This window comes from Tauraco erythrolophus, chromosome 27 (assembly GCF_009769465.1).
Source record: "Tauraco erythrolophus isolate bTauEry1 chromosome 27, bTauEry1.pri, whole genome shotgun sequence".
Taxonomy (NCBI): Eukaryota; Metazoa; Chordata; class Aves; order Musophagiformes; family Musophagidae; genus Tauraco; species Tauraco erythrolophus.
This window is the reverse complement of record NC_141491.1, coordinates 67,185-93,018: the sequence shown is the minus strand read 5'-3', so window position 1 is coordinate 93,018 and position 25,834 is coordinate 67,185. Positions and strand designations below refer to the sequence as shown.

At 39.0% G+C, this 25,834-nt stretch overlaps 1 long non-coding RNA gene across 1 annotated transcript in view; it reads left to right on the top strand.

Annotated features, from left to right (window-relative positions):
• LOC147526805 (uncharacterized) overlaps window positions 1-25,834 on the top strand; it is a 51,735-nt gene that overhangs the window by 15,139 nt on the left and 10,762 nt on the right. The window contains exon 2 of the long non-coding RNA XR_015222894.1: window positions 20,450-20,533. This is a non-coding gene — a long non-coding RNA (uncharacterized LOC147526805). The remainder of the gene's footprint in view (window positions 1-20,449; window positions 20,534-25,834) is intronic.

Here is a 25,834-nt window from a genome sequence, read left to right as displayed (position 1 = left end):
CAGTATTGTACAGATTTCATCAGGTGTTCATGTGAGTGCCAGATCTTGTTATTCTAGAAGAACTCATTCAGGCAGCATAAATGTTCTTAAGAAAGTGAGAACATTAGAAAATAATAGCTAGATTATTATTAATTCCTCTGGTATTTGTTATTAGAACACTGTTTATGAAGCGCTTGTTCAGTGTTATCAATGTGGAGACCATATGGTGACAGCATGTTCACAGGAGTAAAACCTCTAGTGAGTTTTGCAGCAGTGTTTTTGGCCAGAGCTGGTCTCTTAGCTGCAAATACCCTGCAGAGTAGTGAGAATAGAAGCAGTCCTTTGACTAAAATAGCTGTCCGTTCAGTTAGTTCTCCTGCAGAGGTGTCCTTAGGGCTAGGGTGGAGACCATTAAGCGGGTACTTGCGGAAGAGAGGGAGCCCCAGTGAATCGTGCCATTATCACACACCCAACAGCCATGCTTACCTGCTATGTGGACAGGCCCCACCACTCTGGCTGGCTTAGAAGCCTCCATCTATCCCATCTGCCATTCTGAGACGGTACCGCATTGCTGATTTTGGGCGGATAAAGTCCAGCATCCTTCCCAGAAGAGCTCCGGCATCACATGTCACAAGGGCAGATGGGACTTTTCTATGTTCAAGCTGCCCATTAGGACAAATATGGGTGTTACATAGGAACACCGTGTGTGACAGGCTACTTCTGGGTTGGCATCTTAGATATAGCATAGCTAAAACCATTGTGGCTGTAGTAGTAGAAATTATGTAGATGGAAACACCTTCCTTTTTTCAGAGTGCCATGCAAGAAGGCATACTCCACAGATGTCACTGCATAGCAGATCCAGTGCCAGTGCTAGTCTTCCTTCCATCTGGAGAATATGCACATTTGTTTGGGTGTGGAAAAGTGCTTAAAACAACTGTCTAAAACTTTGCTGAGAACAATTTTATGCTAGAAGACCAGCAGCAGTAATACCTTGTTAGGAAACTACCATGTGTTGACTAATTCAGTGACATGTTGGGTTAACAAATCAGCAGCCGGCATCCTGGGAATAAGAAACATTCAGAAATGATCTGAAGTTGCAGTTAAGGGCAGACATTGTATTTCCTCTGTGAAGACTTAATAAGCAGAGACAGGGTATAAACAGAAGAAAACTACCAAGTGAGGCTCCTCCCCTGTCTCTTTGCCTTGTTTTGCCTGACAAGTCTCAGCTGGCCCTTAATTACACTGTGTCCGGCCAGCAGGCAGGCAGCCGCACATAGACTGGACAAACAGGGTTTTGTAAAAGAGGAATCAGGCTCTGCAGTTCCACTGTGATTTCCCAGCAAGTCTTAATGTTTTTTCTGGGTGTGGGTCAATTACTGTTGAAGTTCCCCCTCTTGCTTTCCCTTCAGCTTTCTCAGACTAGACTCCCAAGCAGCACTAAAGCACTCAACCAGGGTTTCAGCTTTGCTAGAGCACAATCTTGTAGAAAATGCAGAACCCTAAGATGTCCTGTAGGATCCTGTGTGGATAGCCTTATCTTGGACAACAGCTGAAATGAAATAAACAGAAGTGTTTGGGCTGGGCTGGGCAAGCATTTAAGAAATCAGCAGGAGATGCCAAGTGAAGGTACTGACTGAAGAGGGTGAAGATGCGACAGTCCCTGCATCAGTGGGAGAAAAGGAGAGGAAGGCCAAAATCCAGATTAGCAGTTGTCTGTGCAACAATTGGGCCAGAAGAATTGGGGACAAAATGATGATGAGGAGAGTCAAATCTCTCTCACAGAAAATCCTTACTGTTCCAAAGCTACTTTAATTCGCTTAAAACAAGGCTGAGAGTTGCTGCTTTCCCTCATGCTCTTCGTGCTTGAGCAGTCATCATCATCTGTATACGGAAATAGAGCTGGGTGTAGCTCAATAGCTTGGCTATGCATGATTCAGAGAGTAACCCCTTGTTCTACAACCAAATTAAAATCAGATGGTTCGTTACATCTCTAAAGAGTTAGCTTTCCCGCCAGGAATGTTAAGGGAAAAGGCTTGCGGAACAAAATCCAGGCACCATTTAGACATGCTGGTTGCAGCTTCAACCTATTGTGTTTATACATAACCTCTTTTTTTATTATTTCCTTCTATAGGAAAGAGACCTTGTAATCTTAGCAAAGAGCTGTTTCTGGTTTTATGCTGTACGAGATTCACTGCTCCAAAACAGAGCTATGTTTATGTCCCTTCTCTGAGTTTATTATGTTACGTATGCAAAGATGATTGCTTTACGGCCATTAACATGAACTCAGAAAGAGCTCACCTGCTTGGTGTGTTTTTTTTTTTTGTAATGTTGATCACAAAGGTGATCACAGGCATTTTGATACCAAAAATACAAAAACTGTACTAAAACAGAGGATGTTTAATGGGACTTGTGACTTTTAAGTGGACCATCTCTCGTTATAAGTAAACATTCCCCACAAAAGATACAATATCTGGAGACAGAATAAAAGAAGATAGAATAAGTGGAAACTCCTATTTTAGCCAGACAATAGCTAGCTAATGGGTATCAGTGAAGCAACTTGATAGTAAGTCGAAGAACTAAGCTTTTCCAAAAATAGGAGTGTTGAATGCAATTTGCCCTTGTCTTCATTCTTTAGAAGACAGACCAATGATTTTTTTTTTTTTTAAGTTGAAGGTGACAACTCTCTTCCCCACTTGTATTTTGGTCGAGTGTCGTTTAAACCTGCCTGATATAGCTGTTCAGGTTACTGTGTGATAGTGGTAATAAATTATTTCAGTCTGCTCTGAGAAGAGAGTGTGTGTTGTGCTTACCTCTGAGTATACTGCACAAAAAACTGCTCCCCCAGGAAGGTCTTTATTTCATCCAGACGCTGAGCTGGGGTGGCTGCAGCATGCCATCGGGCCGGTTTGACTGCGTAGCTGAGTCTGGGAGTTGCTTATTCTGCGTTCCACTAGAAGTAGAAGTATTTGTTTCAATAATTAGCCAGCAAATAAGTCTCTTAAGTACCATTCTCCACATGATAGCAGGAGTACAGTGACAAATGCACTTGCTTGGCTCTCTGGACTGTTCCTTTTTCCCTGTTACAGTGTAGAGGTTGTCTGAAGTGCAGTTCTTGACTTTCAAGAGCAGCACATTTGTAAGACAGAGCTACCTTTAATCAGCATTTTTAACAGACCAACATTAACAAACCATTGCTCCTGATCCCTCTTGAGCATCTTCCAGGCTCATCAAAACCGGGAATGATGCAGCATAGTGAAGCAGTACCTGCTGATGTCACTATCTGAGCTCAGTTTGCACCGTAGCAATAGACAAATGAGGGCTCAGACCCCCCATCATCTTCATCTGGGAAGCAAGTCTGGTTACAAGTAAAGCTATTTGTCTGGGATACTCTTTTCATAGGGGCAACATAAACTGCAGACCTGCTCCCAGATTTAGCAGAAACTGGCTGGAAGATAAGGGTAGCTGCTGAAGCCTAGTGAAGAAGAGGAAAGCAATGGGCTGAAAGCAACAGCTACAACAGCAGGGAAATCTCTTGGTCAATTCAATAGATAATCAGAAGGAGAATCACAGATTGCCATTTATTGGCAGAGAATTATCTGAACATGACTGATATTTGACGAGAACTGAAGATACGAAACTTGCAGACACAGGAAGGCACATACTTAAATGCTTGTCCTCTGGCTACTGTAAAGGCAGAAATAATTCCAGTCTTAATTACTACACTGTGAATGTCATATAGACCCCAAATCAAAGCAAAACCATTATTTTATTCACCAGTTAAATCCAGCATGCTAACACCTTCTCAGCAGAGTACGTTCCCAGTTGTAAATTCATGAGTGCTATTGAAAGTGATAGAAATAGTATTTTATTAATCTTAAATATTTAAATATTTAGATAGCTTGTCTGTTCCATTTAATAAGGTAAATAAGGTACTCCTGTATTGCAAAAGATCCTGCCGAATTCAGTGTGGAGATTCAAGTGTATTTGCTGAGAAGAACATGCTGCTAATGCCGAAGCATGAGCTGGGTTAATTTTACACCTGCACAATTTCTGTCCATGGGAGAGCTGGCTGCCAGTAACTGTAGCCGCTGGGTTTGGCTCCTAGCAAGATCCAAATACAAGCTACTTCATTTTATAAAATCTAACTGAGATCTTCCAAGCCTGTTTTCAAGCGGCGCAGGGCACAGGAAGCAATCTGTTACGTGCTCGTTATATCGCGTTGTGCAACACTTCTGCAATCATTTGACGACTCTGAATTTTCTGCTGTCCGTAGATCATGGCTTGTGTTCTACCGTACCTGTGTGGTTGAAGTATTTAGGAGTTAAGCTAGTTACAGTGATGGGAGCGTGTCAGAAAGGTCAAACAAAATTTAAAAAATCCAAAGTGTCATGCTACCAGACTGAGTATGCTATATTTTTGCAAGCATGTACTTGTGAAGTAATAACCCTTTCAGTGGACTCTTGACAGTTTAGTAACAGTAATGATAGAGCTATAATATGCCAGCCACTGCCAAAAATAATCCAACAACTTTTCCGACTGTTCTGCCACCCTAAGAAAACACTGCTTCAGTTTCAACTGGCTGGTTTTTAACCACAAAAGAGTTTATTTTTAGCAGGGTTTTTTTTTAAAAAAAAGTTCTTTTACTGTCTCCTTCCCGGATTCCCAGTTGTGGCAGAATCCAGTAAGTGATGCAGTGTTATTCAAATGATGCTGAAGACAGCATCTGTATACTGTTTCTGTCTACCAGCCATTCCCAGAGATTAATAAAATATCCTACTGAAGTAAGTATTTCTTCAGAATTTACATGCATTGAGAATTACAGACCTGGAGGCTAAAAAAATCCCATTTCATTCTTATTTCTTAGTTTCAGCACATATAGTAGGAGTAGTGACACATTATAAATATATAAAATACTATTTGCGCTCGAATGCTTGCTAGGGGTTTACAGTAAAATAAATACAATATTTACGAACTGATCTAAGGACTGCGTGAAAAAGGCAATAATTGAGATACAGATGATCAGTCTCCCTATTTCTTTGCTTATTTGTCAATCACGTAATAAAAACACAACTAGTAAAAGCTGAACAGTCTAAAAGCAGTGCTACAAGGGGCTTAATCAAAAAGGAAGTGGTTCCTTGTCTTGCAAAACTTTGCTTGCAGGCACCTGTAAGTAAAACAAGTGCCAAACAAAACAGTTATGTATAGGGAATTCCCATTTTTTTTAAACAGTTATCCCACAGAATCTGAGGAAGAATGGATGAGAAGGGTATGTTGCTTGGAAACTTATTTAGTAAACTTACCAAATTAATCGCTTCTAATAAAAATAGCAATACTTGAAATGTTGCCAAATCTCTATATAGATCCCTGTTCCATGTAAAACCCTCAAACTCCTAACTCTTGATTCCAGTGCAGATCAATTTCAGTTCAGACTGCAGTACTTGAACAATTAGCAACTGGGTTATAAAGCATATAAAGATATATATGAGAGTTTTGGAATTCCAAGAGCAATTTATAGATTTGACACTTCTCCATGAAAACTGATGTTGAATTTTGGCAGCTTTGTTTTTGCTAGAATACTGAGATACAGTTCTTTTAAACCTGGAAGCATTGATAAAGTAGTATTACTGTGGGGAGAAAAAATGGTATGCTGTGTTGAAGTAGTTCTGTTTCATGACTACTGCTTGTATAACTGGAAATACAGCATGGAAGATTGGACTCTGTGGGAATTCCAGTGGAAGATGGGACATCACCCACTCTTTCTCCCCAGGACACTGAACAGTGCAGCTTCTCACTTCAGGAATGTTAATGTTTTATTTTAAACTTTCTAAAGGAGAGGAAATGGAAGCTTGATTAAGCATGACTCCAGCAGACCCTTGGTGGTGATGTTTAATCAACATAAACTCCTTCCTCAGGTATTCAACTCTGTCAGAACAAATCAGAAATACTTCTTTTGCACATCTGTCCTAATCCTAATGTTTTAGATAGCTTTTCTGGGGGGTATATTTTAAACAGAAATGACTGGATTGAGCCAACCCTGGAGGGTCCCTTCCAGCTCTGTGTCCTTCTGAAATCAACTGTTTTCACAGAATAATATTATATATACTTGGTGGTAACTGGCAAAACATCAACACAATGCAAGACTTGAAAGACCAGGAAAATAAATAGAAACCTAGTGGAGCAATCAGTAATTAAAGCCATACTGCTGTGTTACAGTTCTGCCAGGATGAAGTGGAAACTAAGACCAAGCCTTGGTTTTATACCAGGACACCTCTGACACCTCATGTACTTTACTGTCATAGTACTAAACAGGTAGGAGCATCCTCAGCTTGCATGAAGTGTACTGCTGCTTGAATTGAAGAAACAAAATTTCCCAAAATGCTTTGGCAAGCCTTTTTATTATTTGTTGTCCATACTGTTCCAGTAAAGCTTTAATTATGTCTCAGTTTTTGTCCTACGTACTCTCTATTGCCTGCATCCAGAGTACTGATTAGTCTGTTAGAGCACAGAAACTAATGATGATATGTGAGACCTGTCTGTCTTGTAGGTCTTGAGATTCTTGTGTATCCTGCTGCTTCCACTAATGCCTGACTAGGTAAAGTGAAGCACTATAATTGAATTGAGCTGTCAATGTGGTATTACTATCTGTAAATGTTAGTAAAAATGAGACATGTTTGTCTGTAATAGAGAATATGTTTAGTTCCTTATTTTAATAGACAGTGCAGCCTTCTGATTGCACATTCAACAGATGCCATTAAAGTAGCTCCTACACTAGTAAGAGAAAAGATAAATTAATGCCCAGTTTGGCTCAATCAAATACAGCAAGTACATTATTTTCTAAATAAAAATAAAAATAGGCAATAAACATAGGCATAGAATGTTGTAATCTAAAGCATGATACAATTTGCAGTGTTGTTTTCTGTCATTCTTGAAGCTGTTGTCATGTGTTAGGGATGTGCAAAAAATCAACAGAAAGGATATTTGAATCTTTTTATGATTACAGAAACGCTGATATATCTTGAATTTGTGAAACGATGTGTATTTCAGAAGTGAGCTCCCTAGTGCAAATAACCTAATTACTCTCAAGTCTCATGCAATTCATGCAGAAGGCGTGGAAGAACAAGGGATTAGGCTTGTGAGAACACACATCTGATTTACCAATTTTTAAAATTCAGATTACAAGAAATAGAAGGAAACCAATATCATAATAGCAGAAAAAATACTAGTTTTCAGAATATTGAATGAGCCAGTAGAGTCCCCAAAGTATTTGATTAGACTTCTCCATTTCAGACATGAGAAACACTTGCTTTCTTCAGTAAGGGCTACTGGTGGCAGGTGGCCTGCAGGCAATAGCAGCTTGTTTTCTGGTGTTATTTGCAATGATAGATAAAAATGCTTGGCTGTCTATGCAGCAAATGGGGTTGTGGAGGTCACGAAGATAAGCAGCAAGTACTTTATTAGTTTTATCTTGCTGCTTTTGGTAGTAAGAGAGTAAAGAGGGAGGCAGTTGCTGTTAGAGAAGGTGCTTACTGGCACATCTTCCTTACTGAAACATTTGAACAGGTATGTGAATTAAAATTTAGCAGTAGCAATTTGGGGAAAAAAATTCTGAGACCTGAGAGGGCTTGAAGGGAATCATTAAGCCATTATGACTAAGAGCAGTGTCAGAGGCACTGCATTTCAGCTTTCCCTTGATCTTAGCTGATGAGCAAGGAAATAGGAATTTCTAACAGACTCAAGATTTCATCCTCTATTATATCTACAGTGACTCATCCTGTACGATGAGCTTATGTACGATGAAGAGCCTGTTGGAAGCTACCTGTGTCTCATACATTTCCTTTTGTTCCAAACGCCTCCAGTACTGAAATGTTCCTTTTAGTGTTTCTGGGGAGAGAAGCAGACTGAGAAAAATGCTGCCCTGCAGCAATGAGCATGCATTACGTCACCATCATCATCGTCATCACAGGATGTGCAACAAATATCTACCTCTGGACTTCTGGCTCAAGTTTAGGCTAGGCAAGGGTAATAACAAGAATGCTTGATAGCCCATGATGCATCTGTCCATTTTGGGTACTTAAGGGAAAATAACACTGTGAGTCTTGACCTGCAGGGTGGGGATTCACCAAATCAGAAAACAATGAGGCTTTGAAAAACACTACTTCTTAGGATTTCTTTTATGCTTATTGGGGCGTAAGTAATGGAAATGGCTTATTTGCAGGAGCCTAATTTTATCACGTCAATCCTCCTGAACCAGTACATAAATATTTCAATTGCTAGTGCCTCTGCAGAGAAGTCCAAAAAGAGGAAATCGAGTCTGTTGCCCATCGCCTTCACTGATACTCCTTTCCCTCAGAGCACCAGGTGCCGAGTGAAGCTACCTGATGGGAGAGATCCAGCCTGCAGCAACAAGTGGTGGTTTCTTGCAGTAGGTATTGAAGACTCATGATGCAGGACAGACAGATCTCAACTTTAAAAGCCTCACTTAGTAACTGCTGAGTTGTAGAACATAATAGAGACCTCTATTTCTAAGTATGTAATGTTTGGCATCGTGATACCCTCACATGTAGAATACGGTCAGGTGAATTTAGTCATCAACAGTCATCTAAAATGTGGCTTCCTTTGGAAAACAATGCATAATCTTCAGGACGTGAGGGCCATACCAGTAAAAAGTTGCAATGAGATGCAACTCTTGCTGTGGCACATTGGCTGTTAATGCAGTGTTTAATATGCACAGAGCCACCTTCACAGAACAGAAAATTTTATCCTGTTTAACATAACAAAGACAAACTGACCATCGTTAAATGAAAGATACAGAAATTGTCTCTGTCAAGATAAAAATCTCTTTAAATATAGTGAAGGAAAAATTAATTAATGGTCACTTATCAAAGCTAGTGAGAAATTGCTCTGAAAGTAAATGACAGAAAACAGCCTTAGGAAGAACATGCGAATCTGATTCTCCTGAAGTCAATGGTCTCAATGGCATAAAACTGGTAAAATTAAGTGAGCTAGAAATAAAAATACTGGCTAGAAATAAGTTATCTGAGCCTACTACAGTTGTATATCATCCCTGTATTATAGTCTATAAAGCAAATCATAAAATTAATGATTGACATGTGATGATTACTTTGGAACTTTTAATATCGACTTCAAACTGTATATATATTTTAGAGGACTCCAGGGTTTCATAAATCCAAATTCATTGGCATAAAAGAGTCACTAAAGACCTCAGACACTAACTGACAGGAAAACTACTGCAGCATAAATAGGATAAATCCATCCCACCCATATGAAATTGGATGCCTTTGAGATCTATGGAAACAGATGCCTCTGTCCTACCCAGCTACCAGCCAGCATGAAAGATTGCTGCTTGCTTACAGTTCCTGTCCAAACAGGAGAAGTCGTTCCCTAGTTGCTGCTTAAAACAGCAAGTCCAAAAGAACTGCATGAGGGTGGGTGCATGGCCTGTCCTTCTCTCTCTTTACACCTTTCCCAAATGGATCTTGAGGTGGTTCTGCCGAGTGTCTAGCTTTTGTCCTGAGGTTTCCAAATCAAAATGACCAGAAATGAAAGAACTGGAATTTTTGACTTTATGAAACTACTAAAATCAAACTGGAATTCATCTGGGAAAAGAAAGTACAAGGACAATCAGACTGCAATGATTGTATCTCATCTATCCCATCTTACAGCCAAAAGTAGTTAAGGCAGAAAAATACAGTATCTTTAAGGGCCAGTGAACTTTTCCAACTAGTGATCTTATTACAGTTATTCAGAAGGGAATATAAATCCTGATTCTTGTCCAAGCTCTGATTAATAAGAACCAGCTGAATCCTAACAGCAATGCTAGCATTTAGTTTTCATTCAAATTCATAATTTTAATTTTTGTTATCCTTTTTCACGTTTCTACCACTGTACAAAGAAGTTTGAAACAAATGAGGTTTTTAGTGATTTGACATGTATTGTAGTGTAATGCATAAAATGTAGTGACTCCAAAAATGAGGTAGAAAATAAAAATGAGCTGGTATGTCAGGATCAGATTCCCAAAGATAGGTTCCATCACCTGTAATGTTTCTCTAGATCTTGAATTTGGAAAAGAACATTATGTAAGTACAAAGAGCATACAGAAATTATGGCAAAGATGCTCATGACTTTTAATCATAGAATCATAAAATGGTTAGAGTTGGAAGGAACCTAAAAGATCATCTAGTTCCAACCCCCCTGCTGTGGGCAGGGACACCCTCCACTACACCAGGTTGCCCAAAGCCTCATCCAACCTAGCTTTGAACACTTCCAGGGATGGGGCATCCACAGCTTCTCTAGGCAACCTGTTCCAGTGCCTCACCACCCTCAGAGTGAAAAATTTCTTCCTTATATCTAATCTAAATCTCCCCTCTTTCAGTTTAAATCCATTGCCCCTTGTCTTGTCCCTACATGCCCTTGTAAAAAGTCCCTCTCCAGCTTTCTTGTAGGCCCCCTTTAAGTACTGGAAGGCTGCTATAAGATCACCCCAGAGCCTTCTCTTCTCCAGGCTGAACAGCCCCAACTCTCTCAGCCTGTCTCCATAGCAGAGGTGCTCTGGCCCTCGGATCATCTTTGTGGCCTCCTCTGGACCCGCTCCAGCAGCTTCATGTCCTTCTTGTGTTGAGGACCCCAGAGCTGAACGCAGTATTCCAGGTGGGGTCTCAAGAGAGTGGAGCAGAGGGGCAGAATCACCTCCCTCAACCTGCTGGCCACGCTGCTTTGGATGCAGCCCAGGACACGGTTGGCTTTCTGGGCTGCCATCGCACTTTGACAGCTCATGTTGAACTTCTCATCAACCAACACCCCCAAGTCCTCCTCAGGGCTGCTCTCAATCCATTCTCCGCCCTGCCTGTACTTGTGCTCGGGATTGTCCTGCCCCATGTGCAGGACCTTGCACTTGGTCTTGTTGAACTTTTTGAGGTTCTCACAGGCCCACCTCTCTAGCCTGTCAAGGTCCCTCTGCATGGCATCCCTTCCCTCCAGCGTGTTGACAACACCACGCAACTTGGTGTCATCTGCAAACTTGCTGAGGGTGCGCTCGATCCCACTGTCCATGTCACCAACAAAGATGTTAAATAGCACTGGCCCCAGTACTGACCCCTGAGGAACACCACTCGTCCCTGACCTCCACTTGGACATTGAACCGTTGACCACAACTCTTTGAGTGCAACCATCCAGCCAATTCCTTATTCACCAAGTGGTCCATCCATCACATCCATGTCTTTATGCCTGTGTGTTTCAGGCTTTCCTGTTTTATTCGTTCTTTACATCAAAAAGGAATTTTATCTTCTACAAATCTTCTAGTGTTTTTATAACTATTTTAAAAGCCTCAACAGTATTTTAATGGGGCAGGACTTCTGAAAATACAGAGGGAAGTTGAAGTGTGTCTGTATTTGGCAAGTCAAAATACAGGGAAAGATGCAGCAAAGATCTTAGGCTAGAGTTGAGAGAACTTTAAAATGTACGTTCTACTGAAGCTGAAGATCTGGCTGCGCTTGATAAAAAATTTTGTAGCTGGAGCAGTTCAAAATGATATGTTGGATTTTCTTAAGGATATGCTAAAAGAATTGCAAAATAAAGCTCCCACCTTACTAAATGGAGGTGGTCTCGCGTTCATTTAGAAATTTCTGAGATAGTGGAGAAATAATCAATACTGAAACTGGGTATTACTTTGCATATGTAGGATATTCCATCCAAAACTGTCAAGTCATTTTAGAAGTGCTTAATCAAATGGACCTTGCTTCTAGCTTATGATCTGTCAGTAAAAGCTACTTCTGTAGCAAGTGAAGAACCTGAAGAATAGCATAGGATTCTTGCCAAGCAGTAACTATGTTCCTTTTTTCCCTTGCCCTGTTTTTTGTTGTTGTGGTGGTGTTGGTTTTTGGTTTTGTTTTTGTTTTACAGAAAACTGTAGGATATTCTTTCCTATTTCTAGATCTATTTTAGCTTCATGAGACCTATGGAATTCAATTACCTTCTTAGTGATTGAATTTCCTCTCTAATGATTTTACATGACAATATGGAAATGGGGACAAGAAGACTCAAATGAGAGCTTTAGAAGTTGACTTATTTTCTTTGCAGTTGACAATGGGTATTGACCCAATGGCAGTCATATTCGTTCTGTGCCTCCCTTATTTTATCTACATTTAACTCATTTTGTTACAATAAGTCCACGTAAGGTGTAGGAATAATACTTTTACTTAATTTAAAATGTTATTTTTTTTAAAAAATCAACACGCCTCAAGTTGAATTGACTGTATAAGAAGCTAAGTAATTGGGCTGTTGCTCATTAGCAGTTTGACTTCTGTATTCTTTGATAGATCCTGTAAATTTGAGAAGTATATGATTTCTAGATGACTACTGGACATAGGCAATGGACAGCAACGAGCTATGTCCTGCTATACATGAGGTGACATGCAAAGATTTGGATAGGTATATGTATATCTTCTCATTACAAAGCCTGAGCTTGTTCTGAAGATTTTAAAGATGTAGTGAGACTCAAACTATTGTACTCCACTTGCCTCTCTCATTTAATTTGCGTTCAAAATAATTTCCTGAGAACTCCTAACTATGCCGCTACAGAGATGTGAAATACGGTGGGGTTTTGCTGTCTAAACTAAGCAAATAGTTTAGTTGGGTGCAAGAAAAACTTTCAGCTTGGAAGACTGTTCAGTAGTTTTTGGTGACTTAAAAATTGAAAGTTACTAAAGAGGTGGAAAAAGACTTTTCTGTGCAGCAAGACCCTTTAAAACTTGATCTAATTCTTGAAATGAGAGGGTAAAATCCCCTAAGAACAGGGTTGGTCATAGAGCTGTTCACAAAAAAATCTGGAAACTCTGCCAAGTGAAAGAAAGTAAAACACAAACACTGAAAGAGTTATCAGATTGCAGTATCATCTGTGTAACTGTTGTAATGTTCTCTGGAAGCACAAGTAGTTCTTAGGAGAGAAATGAGTCTCCTGACATCTAGGGTAGTTTACCAAGAAAAACATGAGGTCCTTACTATTGCTTAGACCTTTAAGCCATTTGTTCTAATACTTTGGCTCAACTGGACATGATCAGAAACAAAGCAAATAGGATTTCATCTTTGAGTTTTAGCACTTCAGAATCAACGAGCTACATCATTTTCTATGAAGAGACAGAGCTGTTTTGTAAACTGTGGTGCTGCTGGAATTTTTACCCATATTTTGTGTGTTTATGCTCGGTACTTACTTAGGATTAAAGTATAGTTTCTGTGTAAATGTGTTGACATTATGCAAAATCCTTCATACCTACATTTTTTTTTCCTGTACGTTTTCTGTTCTGAATTGTTTTCAGCTTAGAAGTCATCTTGATTGTCAGCATGGTAAACCATTGCAAAGCTGATCTGCATAAGTGTTCAGGATGTTTGGGAAACAGATCTTGTTTCTTTACAGTCTTTTATTTGCCTTATTGTCCTTATTTGTTTATTGTACTTTTGTGTATGCATGTGTGTGTGCCTCAAGTGGTAGAAAAGCAATGTCAATGTCATTGTCAGTGTTTGTAATCCATATGAATACCAGTTCCTTGGCTTGCTACCATAACCTTTGTCTATGCAATGAATGGATTAAAAAGCAGTGGTATAATGGGATGACCATCCCCAAGTCCAGCCTGTAACTGCTACTATGACTAAATTGTACAGCAGCAAACACACATGGTGTGCACTTGCACTAAATCATTCCATCAGGGCCAGACAGACCTGTGTGTTCCCTGTCTAAACAGAATGGCTGTTCTGTGCATCATTTGTGCTGATCTGGTGATGGTTTGCTGGGCAGCACACTCAAGGACCAAGCAATATGTTCCTGCTGGTAAAATATCGTCTTCTCTGGAACTCAGTCCTGTCCCTGGTCATGCCTGTACTCTTTTTTGTTTCCTCTCCAGCTCCAAGTGCTATCTGCCCCACGTGCTTTCTGACTGTGTCCTCCTTTATTTGCAAGTGTCCTTGCCTTCTCTTTTCACACGTTGAGACCAGCTGCCTCAGAGTTGCTGCCCTACCCAATCTTCGCTGCAGTGCATGTTGGACCTCTCGTTCTCTTAAGCGTCTTGGCTTTCATCTTCTGTGGAAGGTATTTACTCATTACTGTATTAACCCCTTGCACAGTGACCCACACAGTTGTAATGCTAGACAACTGCTGGCAACCATAAAGAGAGGTAGTAACAAAATGTAGTGGATTCTGCACATTAGCAACAAAATATGTATTCAGAAAAACTAATTCAAACTGCATTTCCTTGTATTGAATAGGTAAGTACGGTGACAGGTTACTTTGATTCCTGTGCTCTTGAGAATCTCAGCTCTGCTTTAGTTGACACCCTGACACCAAACCTATGAGATCAGAAAAATACAGTCCAAACTTCTGCAGCGTGCAAAGCTCCCAGCATCCTGAGTGTGTCAGGCAGCTGCTGCACAAAAAAATCTGACTAATGCTCCCAGAGAGCAAAGATAGTTTGAACTAGGTCCATATTTTAGCTGTATGGTGTGGGCTTCTGGGCACAGACCCAGTGAGCAGTGGGTGAGTAGGAGTTTTCTGTCTTTGTATTATGTCTGAGTTTGAGGGGAGGCAGCTGCTGTGAATGTTTTAAGATAGGAGATTTTTCTTACTCTCCCAGACATTTAAGGTGAAATGAAATTTAAGGTGAAATTTAAATGTGAGAAGGGGTTTGCCTGCATCTTGAATCAGCAGCCTCTGGAGCCTGACCACTCTGCATCATCCTTACCTCACACAAAGCTTGAATGATGATGCAGAGTGCAAGATGTCCTCCCTTCCTGGCAGTCTGCAGCTGTCTCTGAAATAAATGCCTGTGTCTCTGAACAATTCTTCTGGTCATACAGTTATTTTGTGCAAAAGGACAGTTAAACTAGAAAGTGTTTGTAAAGAAAAGATCTGATCCTTTCTCACACTGTTCACTCCCTTATACATGGGAATCCTTTAAACAAAGAAAGTGCGAAGAAGTTTAAATGAAGTTCAGGCTTCAGCAACCTCTGCATGAGAACAGGAAACAAGGAGTTGGACTAACCTGTCAGCCTCAACCATTCTTAGAAATCTGCATTTGGCAACATGCTTGTGTTAGGAACATTTGCAGGTTTTCTGTTTTCCGGCATCATCTGGTTGCTGAATGCATTTTTTGCTACAGTCAAAAAGTATAATGGGGAAGATGCATCTCTTTTCTTTTAATTGTGCACTTGCCTGTTTCTGCCACTTTTTCTAGAACTCCGTTTGGCCTTGTTCTAGGTCTGAATAAATCTGAATGCCTAAATTGCAAAGCAATGTTAATCACTGGTGGTGCACATCTTTGCACTGTTCACACTTCAACTTTCTGTGGGTTCACTGACTTCCTTGGTATGCAGAGTTTGAAATGTAGGAATTCTAATAAAAGTAGGCCAGGTTTAGAAAGTTACTGTTACTGTGTTTACCAGCGTATTATTTTCCTGCTGTCTTTTATTATATTAGGTATGAACCTTTTTTCCATTTCCATAGTGAGACCAATCAATAGATTGAATGTGTGAACTCTTGGAGCTGACTAAACTGCTGTAACAAGTTTTCTCACCCTACGTTTATCAAAACAATCTCGCAGAAGCTGATTAGACAAAAGAACCCTTCTTCTAGTACTGTATTACATACCTTATAGAAGATATGGGGGAAGAAGTCAGAGTGGGAGGAGGTACTTCTGAAAGTAGTGGAATAGAAACTTGCTGTAGGAATGAGAAGCTACAGAAAAAATGACTTGTAAATAATGTTTGAAGGCTGCAGCTGCTAAGTGCAATACAGCTTGAAGTTCAGATCATGCTTCTTCCAGTTTAATAAGGGGAAAAATATTGCAGATAAATGCATATATGTTCCTAGCATGACAAGATGCGAAGAGCCTTTGGTTGCTTAAACTACTGAGGAGGATGGCAATTCCAAAACCTGTAATTTCATCACCGAGAGGCAGCACTGCAGCTATGGTATGCAAATGCTGTTGATACCACTACTACAAAATGGAGTGTGTTATTCAAACCAGTGTGGATAAAGAGTTATTATGGCTTGCATCGAAGAGTGCTATCTGTGCTGAAACTTTTATGTTAAAAAATGGTAATTTGAGCTCACAGATACACTGATTACTCTGCTGAAAACCAACTTGGAAGCTCTTCCCAGAATTACAGCGTTTTAATTAGAAGAATGTGAGCAAAGTCTTAATCTTGCTAATAGGGATAGACATAGATAAGGCACAAAGAAAATCCAAAGCAACACGACCTAAACATGAAAATCAATGGCTTGGAGGCTACTAAAGCAACGCTAGCTACAGCAACAAAACTGCTCCCTGCTACTGCTTTTCATACAGTTGGAAGAAGTACCTCTTCTGCCTTGTAACATTGAGCTACGTCACACACGGCTATTTGAAAATAGATAGCTGAAATGTAGGGAAAGGCATTTTAAATTTACAAACCAAATCCACAGATAGGTGATTTTCTTTAAATTTCCTTTTAGCCCTTCTAAATTCTCGTGACATTTAAGGATCAATAAGAATCTCATTGCAGCTGACGTGTTAATCTTTCCCTTGGCTTTGCGGTCTGCTTGGAATAGTACTTGTTTCTTCATGTCAGGCCTCTGGCAATGCTTACTGGAGTTAGGATTACAGTCTCCAGTGAATCCCATTTTTACTGTCATTAACTTTCTAAACTGTTCTCCATAGCTGGCAACCTTTCCATGCTTGAGACCTCTTTAGTGCGAAGCTGGGAGAGTGATGTTTTGTGTCTGTCTGGAGTCATTGTGCCTTTAATTGAGATTTGTTTAACTTCGTCATTAAGTCCATTTACGTTGAAGGCATTTCCTGACAATAATCACATACTCTGTCTGTACACTGCTGCGTTTCTGTTGTGATTTACCTATTAACAAAAGAAAAAAAAAAGCTCCATGTTTACTTAAGATTTTTACAAGTAGCCTTTTTTTTTCTGCTATTAACTTGGTTAATAAATTCAGCAAATTTTGGGGTTGGAAATTAGACACATGGCTCATCTGCAGATTCTGCGCTATGTTCTAGCTAAGGAACTGGCTAGATTTATTTAGCAAAATACAGGTGCTCTGGTTTGAGTAGCTACTTGTCTAGATAGGAATTGCTACAGCTGTCAGAACCCATAAACCCTGGATTTAGGGTTGATTCCAAATTAGGGACAAATCTTGATCAGAAAGCAACAGGAACGTAAACATTCCTTCCCTAAATGACAAGGACTTTATGGCAAACAGAAAACACTGGGTCCGGCATTGCTGTTTGCGTTCATCAGTCATACAGCTGTGTAACAGATCATAGGTTACAGGTTGCTTTCCTTCTCTTGGAATGTGAGCCAGGGGTGACCAAAACTACATGAGTTATAGTATGAGCTTGACAATGATCCACTTCAGCAGCTGGGGAAGCCAAATACTTGCTTCTTAATAAGAAAAAAGAAAGCTGATTAATCAACTGAGTCATCTTCCTCTACTTCAGTGTTGGTATGAATGGCATTCTGCATGGGTCGGCTCATGCACGGGGAAGTGCCGAACAGTAATCCAGACGAGTGACTGAGTTCAATCAAATGTTTCAAAATATCATCCATGAGTTTTAGATAAAATAAAAACTAGAGATATTTTCAGTCAAGCAGTTAATTGCTTCCTGAAAACTTGTATTGTTCTTTGCAGTGATGTGAAGATTTTCACTAGAGCTCCCTCCAAGTAGAAGAACTTTACTTCCGTTTTAGAGGTTTACATGAGGTTGTACTGTAATGTACTGATGAACGGGCTGCAACACGGCACTTGGCCTCTCTCACTTTCTTCTTTCTGAATGGTACTGCAATGCTGTCTCATTTCTGGGACAGGTAATTTACAGCACCTCTGGGAATTAAAGCAAGTTTTTAGAAACTTTTAGAAAGATAAATAATACCAAGCTACTGAACCTCTCACAGATATTACTACTAGCAGCAAAAATCACACCTGGGAAGGAAATGGGGTATTTTAGAGTGAAGTCAGTAGGTTTTTCAGTTATTATTTTTAGAGAATTAACCCCAAAAGGATATTTCTCTGGGTTTTGTTTCTTACATCTAGCAAAAATTGTTTCAAATAGGAGCTGAAGACAGGTTATGTGGAATTTTTTGGAAGCGTTTGTCCAGTTGAAAGTAACAGTGGTTGTTTAAATACTTGTCTGGTTCCTGATGTGTCCCAGGTTGTGTGCAATGATGAAAAATTTATCATCAGCACATATGTAAATGAATCATCTTTTTTTCCTGCACCCACATGATTGCACAATTTTACTGACTGCTTGTTTTGATGAGTATTTTGGTATTTGTCATGTGAAGCTATTCCATCACATTTGTTAATATCGGAAATTCTAAGCACACTCAACACCTTCGTACAATGTTACAGTTAATGTATTCATAATCGTGACCCAATACAATGTGACACCGTGGTTGTCTTTAATTACCAATCATATACAGATAAAAGTTACAACACAGACATCTGGCTGCAAATCATGCACTTAGATTAAATATTTTCTCATCTGGCTCTACTATACTATACTGTGTAGCACAGGCTGTGCAGAGCAGATGGTAGAACCTTAGGTAAGATCCATTATTACAAAGTAAGCAATTACTTTTCTTTCTAGCTTTTTTTTTTTCCCCCAGTGGATCAAGGTGATACATTTATCTCATGATGCTAAGGCTTCACTCAACACAAATGCTGGAAATGGCAGATTCTTCCTTTCCCTTTTTGTTTTATGGTTTTTGAATGATGGCGTTGCTGGGAGAAGAGTGAAATAAAGCTGAAGGAAATAGGAGAAAGAAGTTAAAGCGTTTTGTCAGAGCTCTTCTTTGGTGTTCAGTTCTGTTTCCTCTGCTTTGTGCCTGACCACGATTTCATGCTGCATTGCTCCTAGAACAGGTAATTTGGAGTTTTCCCATATGAGTGTGGAAGGTGGAAAGGGATATAAATTCTTACTCCAAATTCACACTGAACCTTTTACTAGCAAGTATCCCTCATTGTTTGTAATACTGATTTTCAATTCTGGTTTCCTGTACTGGGTAATGAAAACCAAAAATTGTTTCTTTTTCTAACTTTATGTTCAACCCTGTGAAGAACAATATTTGGATTTCGTGAAGAATCTAGGCACATTTACTCCGAAGCTTCTATACTGCACCTACAGCTTGTGGTCAGCTGGGAACCTGCTGGTGATACACATGAGTTATCTGATACGGTTTTGGTCTTTGTTGTCTAGTCATTAGTCACAATAGAGGAAGCATAATAAAATGCATAATCCTTTCTCCACATAATTATGACTCTAGTTCGTATTTTAGTTTAGTGCAGATCACTCAGCAGTGTGCAGGACAGAATGAGAACAACTGCCTGAACAGAATACCTAAAATATTTTAGCATAGTCAAAAATAGAAATTGGATCCTCTGTGAAATGTATGCATTTGCACAGTAAGTGAAGTGCCAAGTGAACACGTTCACAAAGTCTTTGGCACTCTTCTGCAGGCAGGACAGCATACTGTGTCTGGACTCTACACATTCTCTAGCTCCACAAAAAGCATTAAGAAAAGTCTGATTTCAAATCTGTATTTCCATATTTTGTGTGTCGATACTGATTAGCTCAAATAAGTTGACATATTTGAAATGCACTGTCATTACATCACTTAATACTGCATGTAACCACCTATTTCCTTTGTCTGGATGTTTGATGTGCACCTCGTCATGCTTATTACAGTATTATTTGTTGATGCTTTTGTCTGTTGAATCAGTTGTCAGTAATGATCATAATAGTTACAAGAAAGCAATTTTATTCTGAATTGGAAGGAAGGTAGTATGCATGAGCATATAGTGGAAAGAGACAAAAGATTACATTTATAGCCAGATGTGATCTGTAGTATGAAAATCCTAAATGCTGTTGAAGAGTGGGACTCCACAGATTGTTGTCAGAATCATGACATTAGGAATAGATTTTTCTTTGATATTTGCCTGTTTTTACTACAGTTTTCATCAGATTAAGAATATGTGACAATTTCAGATTGTCTAATGTAAGAAAAAAGCGCGTTTTGTTTGTTTGTTTTAAATAATATATGCCTAGCAGGTTTCTGACTTCAAAATCTTTTTAGAGACCTATTGTGTTTGCATTTAGCATACTTCCACTTTTCTGTGGGGGTTTTTGGATTAATATTAGGTTCAAAGCAGATAATCCAGTTGTACACCTTGCGAGATCATCTTCTGCCTGCTTAAAATCAAAACCAGAGGGAAGTTTTGATGATTAGATATGTACCTGGTTTCTGTGCACAGTGTCAAGAGTTTAAATACATATCACTTGGAAGTGAGCTTTTGCATATTTGTTTTATTTCAAAGATAGGAAAATGAGCTTTAAATCTGGCCAACAATATTAAATCAGTTTTTCTGTGGCATTGGAAATGTGTTATTTTCTTAGAAAGTATTTCCTTTCACTTTCAGGTGATGGCACAATCGTGAGTCAAGTGCTGAAGACTGAATTCAGATGACTTGAATTCTTTTAAAAATTTGAAATGTTGAACAAAGGTAAGAAATTCTACAGTTCATTAAATAGTTTTCTAATTTATTTCCTTTCAAAGAGAAAAGAAGGAGTGGGAGAAATGAGAATGAAAGGGCCATGAGCTTTTCTCTCTCAAAACACACAGAGAAAAGTGGTCTTTAGTACAGTCCTTCACAGCACTATTCTATTTTACAAAGGCAGTTTACAGCAGGAATGTGCATCTAGGGAGAACTCCTGGATCAAAGTCCCTCAAATGCATGTGATTCTGCATGCTTTGGCAGAGCCAGAAACTCACACTTTTGGCATCTATTAAGTGTCCTGGAATGTGAGGCTGAGCAGTGAACCTTTGCACTCTTCTGTTTACAGCATGTGCCTGAGAAAATGATGAGAGGAAAGTTTGACAAGAATGACTGGGGCAGGGAGGATTTGGGTCTAGGCAGAACAAAAACATAGGTGTTGATTATTTATAACATTGCTAAAAACCACCAATAACAAGGTGAGTAATGGAAAGGATTCTTGATATGGAAAATAAAAGCATACCAAGTTTCTGTGACTTACATTTCTGTAAATAAAACACGAGCTGCTACACAAATACAATGCATAACTGAGTACACAGTTCTTGTTGCTGCACAGACTTCAAACTGTTCAACAAAGAGCATCGACTGTTTTGAGTCGGTTTTGATACAGAAATGGCACTTGTGAAATGAGGCTGACTTGTGAACCCTTGACCCAATGACCCTTGAAATGATTGAGTGTCAATCACATCTGACAGAATGTTAGAGATTTTAAAGCTAATAGTTTCCTACGTAAAGATAATATGTTAAAGATAATATGTTTTTAGAAGTTTGATGAAAATGTGGGATAGGTAGAGGTCCTGACCAAAATAAAAGCTATGATGTTAGAGGTCCATTTGATTAGAGAATTTATGTTAGGGCAGATGTGTACCTGTATGTCCTAAAAGTTATTCGAACCTCACAGACGCTTGCAAACTTAGTAGACATCAGAAACTCTGACCACCACAGAGAACAAGGTTCCATTATTTCTGCTGCTTGTTGTACTTCTTGTTTTAATATGGTGGAGGAACTGAAATAAAAACATGAACCCAAAGGAACTGAGAAGGGTAGACCCTGAGCTATTTAACATATGTGTCCGTGACCTGCAGCAACAAATAATATTTGCAATTAATGTAAATATGAGAAGTATGACAAACAAAGAAGAGGAAAAAACTTTTCATAGAGCATTATGGATCACTTGGTAAACTGAGCATAAGCAAACAACTCATATTACAAAACAACCGGTGTGTGGTAGGAATATAAAGGAATGTCATCCATAGATGAACAAAGAATACCAGCCTTATTTATAGGACTGGACTCTTTATTATTGGAAGAAGTGAGTATAATACAACCTTGAATGAATGTTAGGTAATTGATTGAAAAATAACTGGCTCCATGCTGTACCTTGAATGGAGTATGAAACACTACTAAATGTGAATTACTAGAAAGCATTTCTTTTGTTTGTTTCCAACTTTCTAAAACCTTAGAAACAAATGGACGCAAATTTAAACACAAAAGCAGCATGTACAGTTTGTTCACTAGGGACTTTCAGAAATGCAAGTGGAAGCTGAGACAATGAATGTAATGTAATGTACATGTAAGTTGGCATACTTGTCTTAGCACGTGCCCTATAGAACACATTACTTGTGGGTATCTCAGTTTTTAAATGCCCAATTTTCAGTTCCTGGGATCAAATTTCCAAAGCTGTTGTGCTCCCAAACTCCGTATTGATTTTCAGATTCTTCAGAACCTGATAAGTGGGTCCTAAATATGACACACAAATACAGTGCAACTGGAAATTAGTAGCTGCTTTTGAAAAAAATTGGCCCTTTCTTTCATAGATCATCCTGCCCTGAAGCAAATTGTCTTTGGAAGTCACAAATCTGTGAGCAGCAGCTGCCTGCAGACTGCGATGTAGCAGTCCATCAATTCATCCATCTAAATAAGGTGAAAAATGTGTACATTTTCAGAGATGACTCTTCTATGCCCCCTTGCCCGTTATTAATGGGGGAAAATACAATTGTTGAAAGGCTGCTGTGCAGAATTGTTAATTTTCAGTCTGAAATACGAAAGCATCAGAAAATTAAGGATATGGACACCTGCAGTGACAAAAGACATCCATGCTTGCACAGCTTGGCAGTTAATTCTTGCCTGCTGACCCACTGCAGCTGACTTGCCCTGCTGACCTTCCCTAAAGGCCACAGTGTAATCATTTGCATGATTAGTGAAAGTAACAGTTCTTAAGTAGGACCAAATTTATAGTTATGTTAATCAGAATTGTGAATTGTTTTTGAAATGTGTTAAGCAATAAATAGCTAAGTTTGCATAGCTGTGGTAGTGCAATTGTCTTAAACACCTTGCTGGTCTGGAGATGCTACATAAGAGCATCTCAAAAGGATCGTGCAACAATGGGCAGGAAGTGATGCATTTCGGAAAATGCAGGCTGTGTCATTCACCACAGGGCAGATCTCTTTCTCAACAAGCACAGTTCTTTTTTCATACCTGAGTCATCTGGCACAAAAAAATAAAAGATATGTTTCAAAATAGAAAAATATATATTTTGTGAGCCAGAGCTGTTAAACATACCATAATTGAAGTAATGTATAACAATGAGGTGCTTGGCAAAATTCTATCACAAAAATTTCTGAAGACCTCCTTTTTTTTTTATAAAGAGCCTGGATTGTGTATGGCTGTGTAAAGAACCAAATCAATACAATCAAAGTCAATCAGTGATACAGACCACAAAAAAATCTGTGTCACCTTTATGCCTATACGATACAGAAGGAAAAATATGAAACGATTTAAGAATAGGAAAAAATCAAAATAGTAATTTTTAAACTAGCAAAGCCATACTTAGCAAGTAGAAAGTTGTCAAAGAAGCAATCTGCTTTCCAGTGATATTTATACTGGGCTAATTTACTCCTAGGTCTGAACTGTCAGTCTAATCTTTTATTAGTTTTCTAAGCAGTTAGCAACTAACTGAGCTGAATTAATTTTTATCGCATACTCTTTAATGCAGCAACATTTCTCACAAATATAGCAATTCAAAATAAATGACCAACCCTGAGTGTAAGAAGCAGATTCATTTTATCGATTATTCATTCATTTTATTCCTGGAAGGAGCTTTATATTTGCATAACATAAATGGTCATTATGATTTTGTCAATAATAGGTGAACCAAGGCCCGAAACAAAGTCAAAGAAATTGTCTTACCTTCTGTTTTGTTTTGTTTTTTTTTTTCCTGTCTTTGTGTTTGAATCTTTTTCCACTAAAATCAATGGGAGTTTTGATGGAGCAGAATCTGATCTTTTATTAGCACATTGTTACAGACTCTGTGGGAACAGGAGATTTTATAGTGGAGCCAGGAACATAAATTAGGGAATGATTTTTTTTGGAATCAGTTTAATGATCTGTGTTCAGTGTTCAGTTTTAGAAAACCCCTGAACAAGAGAAGTCTTGAGCTGCATCAGGTGGTCTGGCTACTGCAGGTGTGATTTCTGACGGTGACCAGAGTTGTGTTCAGAAAATAATTGTAGAGACTGTCAGACTGAGGGGAGACTGTGTTAGGATTTGGGTTGTAAAGTCCAAGCCAGGCAGTTCCTCAGGACTTTTGCTATATGTTGTCACCATCTCACAATTTCTTCCAGGGAATACCACTATGAAATGTGGAAACCATGTTCATGTGATAAAAGTGATCCCAGCAACAGAGACTGTGTCTGGTAGGTCTTGATTTGAATCATCTGATAGTGTCAACTACTGTACCATAAAATCTCAAAGCATTGTTGTAAATGCAAGAGCCTAGGGAAAAAATAAGGCTCTTTACATTGCCTCCAAGATCAGGAAAAGTCAAAGGTGTTTCATTCTTTGAACAATGGCACAGGAAATTCAAATAATGCTACAGAAGCCTGACAGCAAAGCTATCAAGCATGTTATTTCAAACTACCTCATGCAATCATTTTAATTTTGGATTTAGATAATATGCCAGAGAAGTCTCGTTCATGTAGATATGTATGTAGGGACTGATGTCTACATGCATACAGCAATTTTCATCTTAATAGCAGTATGCAGGCTCAGCATATTGAGCAGCACTTTGCATATTTTCTCCTGCTGTACAGCAATGGTGTAATCTAAATGTCTTTCACATTAGTACAGTCACACAGACACTATGCCTGAAGGTAGTCAAGTACTGAAGTACTGTATCTTTCTGTCTCTCATTCTTCTAAACACATGAAAGCAGCTGTGCAGTGTGGTGCACTTGGGTGTACTTCATTTGGAGCTAATGCGTTCAGTGACGTGCTGACTAGTGAATTGCTGTAGAAGTCTTGCCATCCTTGATGACTTCCCAGCTCTCTGCCAATGCAGCCAGCGTCTTATGTCTTCACTTGTGTATCCATTAAATTTGATTTCACCTCTTTTCCTGTGTCCCCATGGTTGTTTACAAGTGCCAGGTGTTAATGTTCCAGTACATTGTAACTCATTTGCAAGTACTTAATAATCTCAGAGAAGCAAAACTTGTGGGCACAAAATCCCAGTTTTATGCACAGGAAGTTCTGTGTAATTGTAGTGTTCTGTTGTGCATGCGACAGGCTAAACCCCACATTTAATGCATCAACAACAAGTCAGCTGCACTTGAGGATGGGTTAGCAAAGTCGAGTTGACATCTCACATCTCTGCCTTTCAACCTTGGAATATGCTGGCGGTTCTTGGCGTTTCGCTATTTCCATTGCCATTTTCTGGACTGTTACGTTTTGCAGAGTGATGCATTTCTCAAAGTGAAAGCTATGTTGTCAGTGTAATTCATAATGTAACATTTCCATGCTACTTTTTACTTAAATGTATGTGTAGTATTTTTAGTGAAAGCAGTTAGAAAAGATTTGAGTTCAATAATGACTTTCAAATAAGGTGTCAGCTCCACAAATAAACAAGTCACAAAGATCTGGGATAAAATTGTGTTTTCCCATTTGCAGTATATTTCAGTGAATTTCACGAGATCAACCAGTTATGTACTTTCATAGACCTTTCTCCAGTATCTCTGTCGTAATCTGTTTAGACATTGATTTGCCTGAATAACTGTAAATCTCAGCATTAATGTCTGTCTGTGGTTGGAACTTACGTGAACATATGCCTACACTTAATTCTTGAACAAAAATAAAAATACGGAATGCTATCTTCACCTTTTTTTCTTTCCAGAATCACCATTCTTTCATCGGTGAACTAGCAACCCATAGTCACTTTTCTTTTTGCTAGGATAGGTCAAGTATTTGGCAGGCTGAA